The 15,483-nt window shown below is 38.8% G+C and overlaps 1 protein-coding gene across 1 annotated transcript in view; it reads right to left on the bottom strand.

Annotated features, from left to right (window-relative positions):
* The window catches only part of LOC125005220 (NACHT, LRR and PYD domains-containing protein 3-like), a 203,968-nt gene that overhangs the window by 53,767 nt on the left and 134,718 nt on the right, over nt 1–15,483 (bottom strand). The window lies entirely within an intron of this gene.

Below are 15,483 nucleotides of genomic sequence, written 5' to 3' on the forward strand. Positions count from 1 at the left end.
TTAGTGTAATATAGTACAATCAGCAGCAGTGAATTGACAGTGTGCTTATAAATCAGTATCATCAGTTGGGTCTATCTTCTCTAGATTCTGATTCGGTAGCAAATGACACACAACTAATGATGGGATGGGATTATGGGATGAACACAGGATACTTTTTCACAATGTACAGAAAAAAATGACTTTTGTATCCAGCAGTAGCAATAGTTCCCCCAACAACAATATGTTGTTCATTTAGTTCCCATGTATAGTCAGCCTGGTGTGTATTTTCTTTGTAGTGTGTTATGTTGAGATCTTGCAAGCTTGTCTGTCCCAAAGCAACGGTGTCATCTATAGTGGGACTCGTGTGACTGCTGTGGTGTTGGCAAAGGCTGGATCTGCTTGCACCTTTATCCTGGTCCTGCCTCCTAAACTGTTATTAGCTGTTATTATTTAATAACCGGTAATGTTTTCTGTCTTCTCTTCAGGTGGTTAAAGCTCAGAAACTGCAACTTCACTACGATCAACAAGTAGTTCAAGTATGGACACCACACCTCGTCAACTGTATAGAGCAGGGGTCGGCAACCGTGCAACAGGGGTCGCATGCGGCTCTTTCGTTCCACCGTTGCAGCTCTCTGCAGCGAGCGGTGCGGAGCAAGTATGCTGATCAAAGCCGTTCACTTTTTCACGCTAACTAACCGCCTCAGAATAGCGGCAACTAGTCACTCATCAGTGAACGAGCGAGAGTTACACAACAACTGAATGACACTGAATGCCACACCACACTCATGGTTGTAACATCAACCAAAAAACACTGAACTCCCACAGTGCATTGCAGCTCATTTACTAGTTGCTGTTGAGTATTTAATTCAAATGTATTTTTATTTTAGTGCGTTAGTTTTTTAAATATAATTCTAAATTTGAATTGATGGTAATCTTTTAACATTAAAATAAAATGTATTTAATTTTTTGTTGCACAAAATATACGCCACAACTGCCGGCGTGCAACACCCGCCGGCAGGTCCAGCTATTTATTGAACTTTTTGACCCCAGGTAAGCCAACCATGGATAAATCCCCGTTATGTATGCATAATGCAATTTTGTTTTCTCTGTAGCAGTTATTTCATTTCATAAATGCAACACACTATAGACCTAGCATAGAGGTAAAAACGAATATGCAGTGTTATCTTCATTTTAGATGTCAAAGGGGTTTTGTGGCTCCCAGTGTTTTCTTTCCAAATGGCTCTTTGAGTGTTGAGGGTTGCCAACCCCTGGTATAGAGTATGGATTCATTTCCAGTGACGTTTCACCAAGTTTCTAATCAGTGTTGTGGATGTTGACAGCCACTTTTGAGTTAATGCTATTCTTCAGACAAAAATCTTTATTAGTCACATTTAAGTTATTTTCATAGTTTTAGTCGATGGAAGTCAATGTTTAACTACTACATTTAGTCAAACTGCAACATTCATTTTGTCAGCTATTTTATATGTTGTCTTTAGACAAAATAGTAATCAGAGTTTTTCTCACTTTAAACCATGTTAATGAAGCTTAAATATGTAGCAGAAATGTGAATCCATCCAACAGTCTGTACTGCTACTGTTCAAGGGGCGATACTCAATGCAGGGTTGTTGGTTGAGGCGGCAGACCATGGACGTTGATTCCCATTAAAGAATCAGGAAACTTAGACAGAGAGATCCTTTTGTTTTGTTTTTTAATACAGTTCTTTACAACATGTCTGTATTTAGTGTGTGGTCTGAAAATATAATGAAAATAATAAAATGTATTAGAAATATTCTCTGAATATTATTCAACAGGTAAATCTGAATAAACATTCAAATAAACTGCAAGATGATTTACAGTTCACCAGTAATATTCTTTACTTATGTATGATCTGCTACTTAGCACAATAGAGTAACAGTAATGTGATGTAAACAGTGGAGAAAACTGTACAGTTTCCAACATAACCTTAGCAGGGGCAAAACGTGCTTAACAGCATTAGCTTATATATCCAGAGTGTAAACAACAGCAAATAATTCGACATTTCAAAGTTCTTATTAATATTAAGCTTAGACACAATCACAACAATAAACCGAGTTGTAATATTAGTGCTAGCAAACTAAATATTCATCATTAAACCACCACAGGCATCCAAACTTAGCTGCAGTGCTAGCAAAGGGGAAGGCTAACAGCTACTGTGCTACAAGCTGCTCAGTTTAGCTAACTCAACTCACAGAACATATTTCCATGTTACACAAAGTGCAATGAAAGTCGAAATATTAATAACTAAGAGGTAGAAAACACATTTCCTCAAGAACGCACACAGGATACGGTAAACACACACACATAGAGTCCATGCAGCTTCAGCCTGCTCACTAGCTGGTCTGCTGCTCGTCAGTGTGGCTGATATATTCTGACCTGTCTAGACTGCGCTACTGCCGTTTCACCAGCAGATGGCGTCTCACGTGCTGGGCTTTCTCACAGTTACTGCTCTCTTAGCACAAATCACTTGACAGAGTTGGATATCAGCTGTTCTGACCTTGATCATTTCTAAGGTTGGATCATACATTACAGATGAAGATTGTAGCATAGTTCAGGTAAAACTACAAAACCATTTTCTTGGGCCATTTTGGAAAAACTGAATTTATTTTCGTGAACTAAAATAAAGTGCAAAAACTCAATGTTCAGAATAAGTATAACGGCTGAACACATTATTCATACATGAATATAATATTCCTGAAATAATTTGTCTGACAATTAATTTCAGAGGAGAGTATTCATGACTATTATGGTAATAGGGAGTTGTTGAAGCACTATGTGTGTGTTTTTTTTTAATTTATTTATTAATTTATTTTTTATTTAAATGCACATTCTGCATACATACATCCTGTTAGATCCCCGACAGGTAACATGTAAGACAGCTTCTCCTTTTATATAGGGTTACAGCTTCATGTCACCAGAGTATTACTCCAACTGAACTCAGTGACAGCACTACTTCAGCTGTAGGCGACGTAACTCTCCTGGCTTCTGACCACCCTTAATTCTGACCTCTGCCGCGCTTCCTCACGTCCCCCGGAACCACCAGTCAGGGAGGCTTCCTGCAGCTGGGTCCGAAGCTGAGTCCCGTCAGTTGTGGTGACTTACCCCTAATGGATCTGTGCACTTGGTACGTGCCAGGTCATAATTTAAAGGCTGAAAGCCCTAGGGACATAAAATAGTTTTAAGTGGAATCGACTAGTGTGACCAATAAGAGCTAGGTGTCGGAGCTACCATACAAGTTGCCTATAGTTTTACTGTCTTGAGTACCAGCAAAAAGGGACAAATAATCGTCAGCAAAGACTTCTGACTTTTGGAGCCAGATTTTATTTGCAGGTTCAGCATAAGCAATTTGCAACAGCTCAGTTAATCAATAAAATCCAAAATCAGACATTTGTTAACATAAGATATGAATATCAAATAATCACTTAAAATCCCAATCATGTTATACCTAATTAGAAATATCCTTATCAGATTTTGTTCTAAAATTACTTAATCAGCAAAGAATTTCTTATGAGCCAGGCAGATGAAGTAGGGGTAATGTAAAATGTCCAAAACTGTCCAAAAATCCTTTTTAGGGAAGAACACACGGCCGATGCGATCACACCCAAACTCAGTTCCTTTACTGCCGCTGAGCGAGTTGGTAAAATAGGGAAGTCCCGATGAACGATGATTCTGTCCTTTGGTAAATCCCTTAAATCAGGCATGTCAAACTCAGTTTGGCTCTGGGGCCGGATCCAGACTTTCTGTTCTCAGGTGGGCCGGATCAGCAAAAGAATGTCAACTCCAAATATTTAGCTTTGTTTTTCAGTACTATGCTTTATCATTCAGCCTACATTTGTAGCCTACCCTACATATTATAATCACGGATGACAAGGGATCTTTTCTAAGCACAACACATTTATTCAAAACCAATGGGAAAAAAATGATTTTTCATGTTTGACCGTGAATGTGTTAACAACTGGTTTATTTTAACAGTTGAGTGAATGCAGTTTCACACCTGAACCAACTCACCACACTAAACAAACTCAAGTGGGAGCTATAAAAAATATATTTTCGCCTTAATTGTCATACTGCTTTGAAATAAATGAAAAAAAGAAATACAAAATAAAATAAAATAAATAAATAAATAAAAAAGTTATATCAGTGCATGGGCAATAGGATTAGACTACATCAGATCAAACTACTAGGCTGGGCCTACTGAAGCTGAGAATATACTGCACAATATTAATTGTCTTTAATATGACATACTTGTCTTTATGATGAGTGGCGCCGAATATTAAACTCTCTGAACACTGCAACTTGCTGATTACATACCAAGCACACTGGTTTTGCATTCACTTCTGTGAATAAATACTTCTCGGTCCATTTCTCCTGGAAAACTCTGCACTCCGTGTCCACTCTTCTTTTTTTTGACAGTGCCATTTTGGGAAGGGTGTGTTGACCGATAACTTGTTTAGTAGTGGTGAATGGTGAAGCAAGATTGCCGGTTTATTTTTACTTGGACACATCACGTTGCGAATGTTTATTTCCTGTGACTAACTCGTGTCAGTGCCGCATGCTTGACGTGAGCGCTTTTACACATTTACTGCCCTCTAGCGGCCGGAGGGAGCATTTAGTTTGTATTTATTTTAAAAAATCACAACCTTTAATAGAAATTAGCTAGAGACTCGCTTCTTTTTTTGAAATACTCAGAAATTTATTCTGGGCCGGATTAAATGACCCAACGGGCCGGGTCCGGCCCGCGGGCCGTATGTTTGACATGCCTGACTTAGACATTAGTTCATTTTCTGTACTTTTCCACTAACTGTGTTTGGACATGCCCCTACCTGCCCTTAGGCCACAAGGTTTCAGTTCCCTTTTTTGCTCCCACTGCCTGACATCTGTATCCTGTTTTTCTTATTCTGCTCCTGATTTCACAAACATTGGTTACACTGCTTCAACTATTATTCATCTTACATTCTGTGTATAATAATCACTCACTGAAAATCAACATGTTTAATCAGAATCATTCTTCAATCATAGTATTATATTCTTATATTCTGTTAATTCAAGTTCCGATCATACACTTAGTACCAGGCTTTTAGGCTGTTGGTCAGCTGAGATCTCAACTCACTTGACAATCCTGGTCAGATGTTCTTTATGTAGAGTTAAATGACACCCATTGAATGTCACTTTACATGCAGATACCATTTTTGTCTCTTGTAACTGGTTTGAATTTTTGCCTGAGTAACTAATTTAAGCAATATGTAGTTAAATTGTACACCACTGGTTTCAGTTGCTGACAATACTGTGTTTTGATCAGGTTGTCTGAAATAGTTGTTATAAATCCTCCAGAATGCAACATATTTGATTATAAACAGTCAGTGGTTAATGGTCTTCTCTTTACTGAGACATTTATATGTATTGTTTCCTCTAGGTTTAAAGAACAGATGACTTGAGAAAAACAACTAACCGTCCACACCAACAATGGACACACAAGAGGCTCCTCCAGGTATAAATTTATTATTTTTGTCCTTAATATTAGGAATGTGATATTTCTATGGCAGAATTGTCTGTGTATGTTTTGGTCATTGGATTTTCCGTTCAGAAGAGGTTATGAAAAAACGAAACATGAGTGGTTATTTGATTTTCATTTTAAAATTCAAAAATTAAAATTAAAAGCCTTTTTCGTTACCAGGGTCAAGAGGGATGACCAAACCTTTAAAAATAAGTTGATTTTCATTTTCTGTTTCTAAAAAAAACAAAAATCGTTAGAAGACAGAAACAAAAAAATAAAACACCTGTCTTTTCATTTTGTGCAACAGAAAAACTAAGTCACACATTTCAGGTAAAAAGTAATAAAAAAGTTAAAATAACTACATATAACCAGTGTCGGGCACGTTACTTTTAAAAAGTAATTCGTTATAGATACTAGTTATTTCTCCGAAAAAGTAACTGAAATACTCTACTATAAAAGTAACTATTGCGTTACTCTAAAGCTGTCTAATAATTCGGATTTTTGCATAGACACATCCTTACACAGAACCCCAACTGGTAGACATATACCACTTACACATTGAAAATCCTGGGTCTGACCTGGTCGACTCTCCTTTGGTGCTTTCACATCAGCAAAAGTCCCAGGTCGGACCTCCTGCTGTAAGGGCTGCGTGTCTTTGTTTTCCTCCCTCATATGTCATCATGTAAATTGCAGATAACATTGCAGTTTGTTGATAACCTGAAGAATGGACCCGTGGTCTCTCAGGTCAGGAAAGGTTGTATAGGCTCCAGTGGGAAGCTGAGCTCCAGGGATGAAGTCAATGACACAGTTGTTAGGAGAGTGAGGGAGAGTGCGTTCACTTTACTGAAGACAGAAGCTAGATCATGATGGCTAGCAAGAATGGGGCAGAGATCAGGATGTGGTGAAGGGGAAGGTGATACACTGAGTGCAGAGGGTGGATGGCAGACAGTTCAGTTACCTTGTTTCAGCCCACTCAGCTCCTGTGTTTTCTCCCGGTCAGTCGACGCGGGATAAGAAGTTATCTGAAAGGCATCTGTAAGGGAGCTGCAGAGCGATGAGCCTCGTGGCCCATCCGTGACCTTTCTGTGGCCCATATTCAGGCTCTGCCTGACATGTGAGATAACATGAAAACTATCTTAGACCAGTCAGAAGGAAATGATTGGGGCGAATGTTCAAAATGCATGGAACAATCTACCAAAAAGGGTTTGCATTGTCTGATATCTACAGAAAATTGCTCCAGCAGACAATATATATACACACATAGAGGAAATGGGGAGCAGGTGGAAACACTCAGCAATTAGGCACAACAAACCGGAGACACACGAGTGAAGGGCAAGTGACCTGAAACAAGAGCAGAGTTACTTTTCAAAATAAAACAGGAAATCACAGGACATGGACAGAACAAAACCAAAACCTCACTGCATTGTGACAGAAATGTTGTAGCATCAGTTGATGAGAGGAAACAACCAACATCTCAGAACTGAAGTGGTTCTGTTCTGAGGAATGGGATCAAATTCCTCCAAGCTGCTGTAGACACCGATCAGCTGATACCACAAACATTGAGCTGATGTTACTAGTGCACAAGAGGGTCATGCTAGATACTGATTTAGCAAATCACAGATAAGGATTATTTTTATTCCATAAATTAATGCAAAAGGATAATATGTCGGTGTTTGCTGTTTGCTACTTACAGGACTGATGTTTTGAGTCATTTTTAAGCTGCAAAGTAGAAAGCATAAACTTTCAAATGCCACTGTATATGCATAAGGAACGTATAAATAAATCATCTACATGTTGTAGTGACAGTATGAGAGGGAGTTACAATGTTAGAGTTGTTATTGCAAGTTGCATGGAAGAGTAATAGCAAATACATCCGTAAATCAGTTGCATTTAGACACAAAACAGATGAGTTAAATTTCTAAAAGTTACTTTCTCTTTTTCTTTGACAGCCCTGATGAGCTTTCTCTCCAAACTTGGACTAGAGATATATTATCCCAACAGACTTTCACTTCAGTCTCTCTTGGAGATCAACACAAACAGCTTAAATGAAAAACCTGTTTCATCTCTAGAGGACATACCATGGTACTTTCTCAGAAAACTTTTTAAAATCAGTGCCAACTGCAGGAGCTGTACACAAATAACAAGCAATCAACAGGAAAACGATGATGACTGGGACCTGGACCTTTACACTACAGATGACTCTGACAATGACATTAACCCTCTTGACATCATAGTAGCTCTCTTCCTTTGTGCTGACAGCTTCTTACAACAGGAAATGTCTCTAAAAATGTCCATGTGCCAGTTTTCTGTCCCACTGCTGTTGCCTCATGGCGATAAGAGTCAGTGTAGCCTGATGCTTTGGGCTCTGAGAGACATTGTCAAAGAGTGGCGTCCACATGATCTGTCTGAATCAAGAGGTTTTGTTGAAGACAACATTGTCCAAGCAGATCTACCGTTCTATTCCTTTGTAAGACTGAAAAACTGCAGTTTATCAAAGTCTCACCTTCTGAACCAGGTTCTCAGCAGTGACCAACAGAATCACAATTTGTTCATACACAGAGATATGAAAGGAGGAGGAGTTAGAAGACAAATATCCAATGGACTGGTGGAGGTCTGCTGGTATCTGCCATGTGGGAAAGTAAATCTAGACATATTTCCAGATCCTGTTACTTTTGCAAATGTGAGAGGAGACATTTGTGAGTCACTTGAACAGTTCAGTTTTCTTCTTCAAGTGTCAAATGCCATCTTTGTGTTCCTGGACAAAGTTGAAGAAAATGAGTTGAAGGTTCTGACTTCTGTTAAAGATGTGAAATCTAAACTCTTCCTGGTAGTTAATCAAAAGGAGGGGAATGTTAAAGAAAACATGATGTCAGTCAAGAAAACACTGGAGACACTAGATTTACCAAAGAACAATTTAACCGTTATGAAGACAAGTGATAATGGAGCAAAGTTTTCAAAGAAACTTTGTGAAGCCATCAAGACATGTCTCTCACATGCCAAAGCCACAACCAGCATTGTAAATATGATTGACAAAGCTGTTGAACTTGGTCTGTCTGTAGATGAAAACAAAACTGACCAACAAAACAAAGCAGCCAAAAAGATCATGGATGGTATTGGGGTCAGAGAGATTCCACAATACAAGAGTCAGCACCTTCTTCTGCAAGGAGATAAATGGAAAAGTTAATCTAAACTAGAAAAGGAGGAGTGTAGACTGAATAAACCTGGTGACTCAAGTCTGGAAGAGTATAAATCTTCCCTACAAGATGAAAAACAAAAAATGATGTTGGAACAAAAAAATTACAAACTATCCAAAGGAATGGAGACTTTTATTTCTAACTTATCAACACATGACAAAGAAAATAGATTTTATTTCTTAAAATGGATGAAACTAAAACTTGATTCCCCTTCAAGAAAGAATCTGTCTGATCTGCGAAACAAATTAAAAGAGCAATACAAGAAGAAAGATGCGAAACTCATAGCAGAGTTGGATCAAGCTTTGGTGGAGAGCTCTTTAGGTGTAGAACATTACATGAGAGAGATGGGACTGATCTATGAGTTTTTGCCAGAATCTCATCATGAAAGATATCATCTCCCTTCTCTGGCTGCTGAACTGCTGTTGGATGGATATCCTTTAGAGCTCTTGGATGGAGATGCTTCCAACATCCCAGAGAGATGGGTGACAGATATGCTGATGGAGCTTCACAAGAAGGTTGGAGAGAAGAGCAGACTGTTGGTACTGACTGTATTAGGAGTTCAAAGTTCAGGGAAGTCGACACTCCTCAACACCATGTTTGGTGTACAGTTTCCTGTCAGCAGTGGCAGATGTACCAGAGGAGCTTATATGCTGTTCCTTAAAGTTGGAGAGGATTTGAAAAGTGACTTAAATTCTGACTTCATAGTTCTCATTGACACAGAGGGTCTAAAATCTCCTGATCTGGCAGAACTAGAGGACAATTATGAGCATGACAACCAGCTGGCAACCTTTGTAATCGGCCTCAGTGATGTCACCATCGTCAACATTGGAATGGGGAATACGACTGAAATGAAAGATGTTCTGCAAATTGCAGCCCATGCATTCTTGAGAATGAAGGAGATTGGGAAAAAACCCATTTGTTATTTTGTTCATCAGAATGTTGCAGAAGTTTCAGCTGATTCCAAATGTCTGACAGAAAGAAAACATCTGTTGGATCAGCTCAATGAAATGACGCAAATTGCAGCTAAAATGGAAAAGCGAACTTATATCAAAGCCTTCACTGATGTACTGGACTATGACATAGAAAAAAACAACTGGTACATCCCAGGACTCTGGCATGGAACACCTCCAATGGCTCCAGTGAACACAGGTTACAGTGAAGCTGTAGCTGATTTCAAGAAACATCTTCTGGAGACAATGAAAGGAGACAGAAGATCTGAACCCTCACAGATCCCTGAGTTTCTAGAATGGATGAGAAGTCTCTGGAAAGCAGTTAAATATGAGAACTTCATCTTCAGTTTCAGAAACACTCTTGTGGCTCATGCTTATGACAACCTTTGCAAAGAGTTCAGTGACTGGGAATGGGAATTTAAGAAATAGATTCTCTCCTGGCAGACAGAAGCAGAGGTAGAAATGTCAAATGCTGACAATGAATCTGATGTGGAAATCTGGAAAGAACTTGTTGAATCAAAGAAATCTGAAGGTTCTGAAAAAATAACACATGAACAAGAAGTAATGAAGGATAAACTCAGTAACTACTACAAAAGGAAAGACAGACATGTAAATCTGATAGAGAAATACAAGGTTGACTTCTTCAACAACATGAAAAGCCTTGCAAAGGAAATCCAGCAGTCCGTGAATACTAAACTGGATTACATCCTTGAGCTAAAACTAAATACAAAAAAAGCTCAGGACATACGGAGGACGTACAGAGGTGTGATAGAAGAGCAGGTCATGAAACTTGTGAGTGTCTGCAAAGACTCCACTCTGTCTGATAAACAGTTGACACAAGCATTTGAAAAGATGTGGAATGAGGCCACTGCAGATATTTCTGACCTGAAAGAACGAGATATTATGGAAGATATCCACTCTGAGCTGAGAAAAAGTTTCTCAAATCGGAAAGTCAATGAGGAATTAGGGAATGTTGACTTGAAGGAAACTGGTAATGGTCCATTCGAAATCAAAACTGAACATTTTGATTCTTGGTGGAATAAAATTAAGAAATTTATGTCAAGTGATTTGCAAAAATTTACAGACAGTGTCATTGAGTCTTGCAGACAGTTTGTACTTGACAAAGTAAAGGCAAATAAAGATTACCATGAGTCTTTCACAATGGAACTTCTAGAAAAGATTGATCAATCTCTTCAACAATGTCATAAACAATATAAAACAAATATGAATTTTGAGATTGATCTCAAACTTCATATTTGTGGCATTGCCTCTAGAGAGTTTGTGAAAATGCACAAACGATTCTTGTCAGGTATAAATCCTAAAACTCAGCTGGAGAAATTCAAGACTCAATATTTGTCACACTTTATGGATTTATACAAACAGATAGATCATACTCAGAAAAAGCAGATTATTTTGTCAATCTGTGTCTCAAACCTGCTGTGGAAGACTACATCAACAGATCTCTGGGAATAGACATCGTGGATGAAATCTTGACGAGTTGCCATTCAGCAGAGTTCAGCTCACGCTCTTATTTCCAGTACAACATTCAGAGAGAGTTGCTGCAGAAGGAAGACTTTCAGAGCTTTGTCAAGTTTATTTCTAGCTATGAAATATATGTCAAAGAATGGATATTTCAGCACATTTTTCAAACATTGTCTGAGGAGAAGACTCTGTGCAAACTGAAGAACAAAAGTCTTGAGGTCATAGTTCAAAAACTAGAAGCAGCAACAGAACAGGCCTCAAAAGGAGAGGATGGTGTTCTTCTGCCAGATAACACAGAAAGCATCACCAAGTTCTTCAGTAACATAAGAAAATATCTGATTAAAGACATCTCAATCTCCGTGGAGGATGAAAAATCAGCACTGTTTCAAATCCAAAGCACATGTCATCCATTTATCCAGAGTCTGAAGATCTCAATAGAAGAGATGAAAGCTCAGCTTCAGAGGTACTTTCCAACTCTGAAAACATCACTGAGACTCTGAACAAACTTCAAATCAAACCACAGGATGAGCTTTTCAATAGAGTGTTTGGTTGTGGAAAACAATGTCCATTTTGTAAAGTTCCCTGTGAGGCTGGAGGCAAAGAACACCAGCAACATCATGCAGCTGTACATCGGCCACAAGGTCTTGGTAGATATAGAAATACAGACTCTAAGAAGCTGGTAGAGACACTGTGTACAACTGATGTGAACAGTAATAGTGAATTCAGTCACACAGACACTGAATGGGAGCCGCATCCTTACAAAGAGTATCACACATACTATCCAGACTGGAACATTCCTCCAGACCCCACCATAGAGGCATCTGACTACTGGAAGTACATCCTGGTAAAGTACAATGACAGATTTGCTGAAGAATATAAGGCCAAACCAGCTGATGTTCCAGAGGCCTGGAAGAGAATCACAAAGGAACAAGCTCTGAAAGGTTTAAAAGATGCCTTCAACATAAAGTGAATAATGTTCAAACCTGATGAACATCTACAAACTAAACAGGGTTTAAGATCAGACAACAGAAGAATCAGTAATGTTCTTGCCTTTTACGTACAATTCAGTAAAGAAAACAAACAAACAAACAAAAAAACTAAATACTAAATACTTAACTTAAATATTATGGAAATAAACAATTAGTTTGCAGAACACAATTATCACAATGAACTAATCATGCAAAGAAATATGGAAATAGTACTGTTTTCTTTTTAGTTATTAATGTGTTGTTTTAATGTTTTTCATTTTTATATTTCCTTTTGACTGGATTTCCAGTAACTAGTGGCATGAAGAAGATGATGAGAATTTACTGCAGACACCATGTGAGACATGTTTAATAATGATTTTATTCATTGTCGTAGTCTGCCTAAGGGTTTCTCACAAAATGATGTTTTTTTTTTGTTTTTTTTTTTTTTTTTAATATATTTGGAGTGGAACAGTATGAAACTAATAATAATGACTTTTGGCTCAGACTTCTTTTTTTAATAACTCATAAAGAAGTGGACATACTTTTAAATATTCACATTTACACATGCAGAACAATGAGAAATTGAAAAATGTAAAATGATTTTACAGTTTTACGTGTATTTTTATTTTTTGCTGAATGGAATATTTAAATGTCAAGAAGATGCTGTTCTTGGAAGAATAGATCCTTAACATAATGATATTATGATGTTCATTGTTAAGTAGATGTTGGTCTGTTGTTTTTTAGTTTACTTTTTCTTTATTTTCTATTCTATTCTTCTCATACATCTCCGTTCTTTCATATTTTACAGTTTTGTTTGTAACATGTAAATAATTTGCATATTGTGATGAATGTGATGAAGAAATCAGTGAATAAGAAATGACCTCACGTTTTAATGTTTTAATATGTCCGAAAAAGACAACAGCAGGTGACGCTGTTCTGTTCCAACATTTTGTCTAATAAATAGAATATAATAGAAATCAACACTCGAGTGGCTGTAGTTAATGTTTTATATCAGTGTCTCAAATGAAGATGGTGAACCAGGTCCAGGTGAGAATGTAGCAGATAATTAGTCAGACCAGAGCAGACATTTTGGTGCAAATATTTTCTCAGTGCATCATGACTCAGTACAAGCTAAATGTTGAGTCAAAAGTCAAACTTCAGTCGGTCAAAGCCAAAGAAACCCTGACACCTGTAGGAAGAGATGAGCAGTGTATTCTTTCCTGCTGAGGAGTTGAAAATACCCAAAGCTAACACCAGGTGATGAGCTGACTGAAGGCACCTGCCTGCATTTTGTCAGTGAGATCACTTTGCATTTTAGCGTGGCTTCAGACAACACAGGAGAAACAACTGTTCAGCTTGGATGAACTATGAATGAACTGAAATTATACTGATGAAATATAATTGATTTGAATAGAATGATATGAATAATAAATGTTTGTTTTGTTACTGAAACATAAGATGTAGTTTACGTTTCATGATCAGGACAAACAGCCTATTAATGTATTCATGCATCAGTCAATGATATAAAGATTAAAACTGTGAATATTCTGCACTTTAAAAAAGTTAAGTTAAAGTTAAAATATTTGAATAAATTACTAAAAACATTTTAAAAAGTATGTAAGATGTTTGTTTGAGAGCGATGATGGCTGTGCATTCCTGTTTCTGTTTGAAGGCTTTCAACCAAATATTTCCTCCTGTAATAAATAAAATCGAGAACAGCAAAGGAGTTGTCTCACTGATTTAATCTCTAGTTGTGACTATGCATTACTAAAACAAAACTAGAATTATCTAATTTCAAATAAGCTTCTGTATCTTAGGTAACATTATTAGACTTCTAATCACTGGGCGAGAGGCGGGTCCACCCTGAACAGGTCTCCAGTCTATCACAGGACTAACACAGAGAGACAGACAAACATTCACACTCACCAGCTCGCTCCGCTGCCAGGGACATATTCTGTACAGCGACCCTCTGTACTTTTCCGCGAACGCCCAACTCACACAGGAGAGCAATGAGGAGAGGGAGTGAGAGGCAGCCGACCTCCACTGGGCGCACACGGGCGCTCCAGCCTCGTTGCTCCACTTCCGTTCCGTCTTCCCACGGAACAGTTAACTCCACAAAATACACTATCCTTTCTCAGACCACAACAGCACACCAGTCTTTTAGGGGTCAAGGCTATCTGTTGTGGAACGCTCAGGGCGCCATCTAGGTTGGTCCTCAGGCTCCGCCCACACTTAGCCTCCCTGTATTATGCCTGAGTCTCGCTGATCTGGCCTTATCTCCCTCCTGAACAAACATAATATGCTTATTCTCCTTTCTAGCAGCTGAGGAATTTGCTTCAATCCATTTTTCCTCAATTGCAGCTGCTAAGCATTTCAGAACCTGGTTGTGGCACCAGATGTATCTCCCTTAGGAGAGACTAACCCTACATCCTGACACAATGTGGCTGAGCGTACATACACAAGAACAAAGTGGGCAGGCAGCATCCTCCTCTAGCCACTGGTTTAGGTTCTGGGGAGATGGCAGCACATTATAAACTGCCCCTATCATAAATCTAATCCTACTAGCCTCCATGCTCTACAGCTCTCTCCACAACACCTACCTTTTCTCTACACTCTAACAGTTCACCCACTGTCCTCTCTTAGCCTGCAACACTGCCATAGTGCATCTCATTGCTTCCTCTTGTCTATGAATTTCCTCCCATACCATCTTCTTCCACGCCTTGCTCCACAGACGTTTCCCTGCACACAGTCCCAGGCCACCACGCCCTTGCTGCACATGCCCCATGATATCCCCAAGCCTGAGGGCAGCCTGTGCCTCCTGAACTGTGTCTCTTGGGTTCCACTTCCTCCCTGTTTTAATCGTGAGGGCTGTCCACCTGACTACTGGATCTTTTGACTGAGTAAGAGTCATCTGAAGTCTAGCCTTAGCACACTTAAACTCCTCTGTTAGACTAGTTACTGGGAGCTCCAGTATGCCTTTCCCATACAAGGCTGCACCACTTAAGCAGTGTGGGACACCAAGCCATCTCCTTATTGATGAGTTAATCATCCTTTCAAGGTTCTCAACCTTTGTCAGAGGGACCTCATACATTGTCAGTGGCTACATTAGTCGTGGCAATAACCCAAATTGCATGCACCATAATCTCAGCTTTCCTGGGAGCCCTGACTGGTCTATGCTTGAAATGCCTTGAATCATATCTTGTCTCAATCCCTCAAACTATGCTACATCGCTGTGACTTGCGTCATACCACCTTCCCAGACTCTTCACTTATTGATCATTATCTCTGGTTCACATGATAAACACTTAAATTACCATCACATGTCTCCTTTGAGCTTTATGCTATTTATAACTCATAATTAACCCCCAAGATCACCTCAAC

Source organism: Mugil cephalus, chromosome 3 (genome assembly GCF_022458985.1).
Source record: "Mugil cephalus isolate CIBA_MC_2020 chromosome 3, CIBA_Mcephalus_1.1, whole genome shotgun sequence".
Taxonomy (NCBI): Eukaryota; Metazoa; Chordata; class Actinopteri; order Mugiliformes; family Mugilidae; genus Mugil; species Mugil cephalus.